This window comes from Oratosquilla oratoria, chromosome 21 (assembly GCF_046742065.1).
Source record: "Oratosquilla oratoria isolate Oo_2021 chromosome 21, ASM4674206v1, whole genome shotgun sequence".
Taxonomy (NCBI): domain Eukaryota; kingdom Metazoa; phylum Arthropoda; class Malacostraca; order Stomatopoda; family Squillidae; genus Oratosquilla; species Oratosquilla oratoria.
In genome coordinates, this window is record NC_134797.1 from 7445268 (window position 1) to 7450267 (window position 5000).

A 5000-nucleotide genomic window follows, 5' to 3' on the forward strand; every position below is an offset into this window, starting at 1 on the left:
ATAAATAAATAAATAAATAAATATAAAATAAACAAACAAATAGATAAATGAATAAATAAATAAATAAATAAATAAATAAATAAATAAGTAAAAAACAAAAAACAAAACAAAAAATAAATAAATAAATAAATAAATAAATAAATAAATAAACAAATAAATAAATAAATAAATGAATAAACAAATAAATAAATAAATATATAAATATATGAATTAACAAATAAATATTTCAATCGTATATAATAGATTACATAACCACTTTCTGATAACAGGGTACCATGCCTTGCTTTATTGCTATTACCACGATTGAACTGACGGGGGGCAGGGATAACCTTTCCTTCAGGAAATGCAGTGATGAGAGGGCTTAGAAGTGGCTTATCATATACCTGTTGTATATGTCCTTTGACGAGGCAGGGATAACCTTTCATTCAGGAGATGCAGTGATGAAAGGGGCTTAGGAGTGGTTTATCATATACCTGGTGTATATGTCTTTTCACTCAAACACCCTTCTTATAATGAAGAAGGGCTTTAAGTTTATACATATATATGTATATACAATATTTTTTGTATTGCAGCTTCTTTAAATGTGCATTATTATACATAAGTTGGGTTGTGGTCGCTCTCAGCCATCCCTCTTATAAGGAGAAAAATGCTTATTATATTTATGTATACAATATTTTCTGAATTATGACTTTCTTAAATTATATTGCCTTTACTTTCATATTAGTTGCGCTTTAAATCGGGTACCACTCTTGTATGTGGTGGTATTTACTGCATTCCAGCCTTTACAAATAGTGTTACCTCTATGTATAAACGAATATACTAATAATTCTTTGTGCACTGTAAATAACGCCGTTAAGATTATATCTTCCCTTGATTACTGACGATGTTTTTTCTTACCCGCAACATTAACGGTTCGCACTATTAGCATGTTATAAAGGCAGAGCATGAAATATTGGGGATATATTTCAGCTTCTCTCGTCAGATGTGTAACAAAAATAGTAATGAATCACTTGTGGGAAAGGTATATTTCGCAAACATTTACTAAAGGTTTTATGAAAGCAAGGGTTAAAATATCGACAGCATATTTCAGTTCCTCTCTTCCGGCGTTCAAAAAAAAAAAAAAAAGGCAGGAATTAGGGTAATAATGAATCATTACTCGTATTTTTTTTTTTTTTTTTTTGGTAAGCATTTCCCGTGTGGCCGTTTTTAGCGGAGTCGACGCTTTGCTACGTCAATAATTTAGTCGTTATGTATCATTAATCATGAGCCCCAGTCGTCCATCTTTCGGTATATCAGGCGATATAATAAAAGAGGAAGGTTCGAAGAAGAAAAGAAAAAATTAATTCATGGCTGCAAAGCAATTTCTGGTCTAATGTAACTCAGACCATTACCACTGATTCTCTCCCTCTGGTCCATAAACCTGTTCATGGACCAATTGAACCACACTTTGCAAACTTTTAGGTGTTGCTGGATGAAGGACGATTTTATTTATCATTAAAGTAGCCTCTTTCAGAAGGATAAGAAACAGAAATACATAGAGTATGGTATACGCTGAGAGTTTTCTATCTTTGAAAGAACATTGAACCACTTACCAATGGTAAGTGTGTATTAGTATTCGGTGGAAGTGCTGGTTCATGCTGCATTCCCTCAGACCCAAGCAGTGGGTAAGGCATAGGTATATATATATATATATATATATATATATATATATATATATATATATATATATGTATCTATATCTATATCTATATATATATATATACATACACATATATATACATATATACATATATATATATATATTTTATACATAAATATATATAAATATATATATATATAATCTATATATATATATATCCCTATTGTTCACTTCGTTGGAGAAAACTACCTTTGTGCTCATAAGTGTTCTGGTGCTGAACAGTAAACAACTGAAATGTACGGCACTATCCTATCGTTAAGGTGGTTGTGGCCGCTGGATATCTAACACTGAACAGCTTGAACTTGAGGTACCCTCAGACATATATTCGGCTTATCAATGTATCCACTTTATGCAAAGGGACGCTGTATATGATAAGGGCTCTTTGAGCGGAGAGTTCCTGTGTTGCTTCTGCCTGACATGCCACTCCGAGTCATTAAGTGTTCCTTCCTTGTTTGAGCTTCAGGGCTGGAATACTCTCTCGCACAATGTTGATGGATTCCGAATGGATTATTCGTAGTGTAATGCTAATGTCTGTTTGTAAATATATATATATATATATATATATATACATATATATATATATATATATATATATATATATATATATGTATATATATATATATGTATATACATATGTATATATATATATATATACATATTTATATATATACATATAAATATATACATATATATAATCATACATATATACATATGTACATATATACATATACCTCTCTCTTTTTATACAAGTTTGGCATCGCAGTATTCTCAATTGTCACTAACTATTCTGAGTGGAAGAATGATGCAGCTTTCATCTTTGTTTGCTTGAAAATATAAATAAATTATACTAAAAATAAAGAACGAAAACTTATGCACTCGGCCACTCTTACACCGTATCCCACTTCAACTGCAGTCCTCTTTCCTCTCTGGCCTCGGGTTCGTCCCTCCCCTCCCCATCTTCCTAGCCAAGTCACGCTCTTCTCTCCTCCTCTCCCTCTCATCTCACCTCATCTCACCTCATCTCCCCCGTTCACTCTCTCTCCACATCTAAGCATGTTCTCTCCTGGACCGCATCCTTTCGTACTTATTCTTTTAGTCTTTGTTCATTTTCTTTCACATTTGGACTGTGCAGATTTACCAAAACATCTCAGGTTGTTTCATGTACCAAAACTATATTAGAAGTTTGTTTTTTTTTATTATTGTTGTTTCCACTCCATTTTTTTTTTTTTTTTAGTTCTCAAGTAGTATCCAGTATTCTATTTTACTTATAGTTCTCGAATAGTTAGTTATCTTGTCTGGTTTAGATATTTATCAACGTACTTTTATTGGTACTCATAGCCCACATGCATACAGAGACATTATCTCCTTGAAACTGACATATATTTTTTTCAATCTCTTATACGCATACTTCACCATTCCAGTCAAAGGTATAACTAGGTTCCCTAACATGTTCCATCCATCTATCAACCGTTATATCTACTCTCAAGTACCCGGTATATAGTGCTTATACCAATCACCCTTTTTCTCATTTTATACCTTTTATCTCGACACTAACTTTTTCCTCCTCTTTTTCTTTTCATCCTTATTATCTACGATTAAGATTTGTTTTCAAATTTATTTTTATTTTCAGGTTATATTTCTTCTAGACATGTCTTAACTTTGAAGTTCTTGTAATGTCTCTCGGCGACATTATAAAGTTCACAAAAATATATAATTCAGATGTTGAGCACAGCAACCTTTCAAGACAGTCATTTTATCTATTTTGTTTTATCATTATACTTTATAAATATTTCTATGAATATATTATAAAAATTTGCATATACCTTCCTCATCCCTGTATAATATCGCCTATGAGCCACTTCAGTGATCCTCCATCAGCTACGTCTGCCTCACTCCTCCTCGTCGTTCTCAAGACGGCCTTAAGCAACCTCCATCATAACCCATATACCTCCAGCTCCTTTCATGTTGACGTTTCCATTTCCTCTTTCCTGCTGCTGCCATTTCTTATTCTTCATTTTTTTTTGTAAAGTAACAAGCATGCTCCCGTACTAATGCCAAATGGATAGTGATTACACAATTACTGTAACGCAGTTTTCTGTATGATATGTGCCTGGTATCACCTTGAAATTTATGTTGGATTTTTCGTCAGTGACCTAAACAGGTAAGACTATCATTATGAGTTTCAGAGAGGGTCGAATGAAGATTGTTCATAATGATAGAGTCTTCATTTTTTTTTTTTTTGTACAGTAACAAGCATGCTCCTGTACTAATGCCAAATGAATAGTGATTACACAATTACTGTAACGTAGTTTTCTGTATGGTATGTGCCTGGTATCACCTTGAAATTTATGTTGGATCTTTCGTCAGTGACCTAAATAAGTAAGACTATCATTATGAGTTTCAGAGATGGTTGAAGGAAGATCGTTCATAATGACAGAGTCAGGAATAGCTTGCAATATAAATCAATCAACCTAAATTTGTCGACACAATATTATTCACAAGGAGAAAGACACGGATATCCCACGATCCACAATAACGACACTGAGGTGGTTGGCTTTTGCTGGGCAATAGCACCACATGTATGAGGAAGTATTACCAAAGAGGCAGGAGGCAGTGCAGGATATCAGTCACCTCTTGGACCTACTTTATTGATCATCTTATCTTCCACCTTCATCTCATTGAAGGTTTTCGACTTTATATTTAGACCCTCTCTACGTTCTCTCTCTCTCTTTTTTTAACAGAAGTCTCCAGAACTCTCCAATAATACTCATTTTGTTCTACAACTGGAGTAAAACCATTTTTTTATGTGTGAATGATTGAAAAGCTATCTCCACTAAAAAGATTGTCTTGATCACTTGATCACTTTTTAGAACATCTAGAATACTTTAAAAGTTATCTATTTTGTGGTAGAACTGAATTACAACCATTCTACTATGTATGTATAGCTGGAGAACAATATTCACTGAAACACTAATGATTGAAATCTTATCTCCATTAAAAGAACTATGTTGATCAGTTGATCACTTTTTAGAACATCTAGAATTCTCCAAAAGTTACCTCTGTTGTGGTTGTGATAGAACTGAACTCTAGAACCATTCCACTATCTATGGATAGTTGGAGAACAATATTCACTGAAACACTAATCATTTATAAACATCACGAGAGCAATTTCATAATACTTCTTTTGATCTAAAACCACATTAGCACCGTTCGATTAAGTATGAACGATTGGAGAATAATCTCCAGTGAAAAATGAAAGCTGTAATTTTCAACATTTGTCATCCCTCCTTTCTGCTGCCGT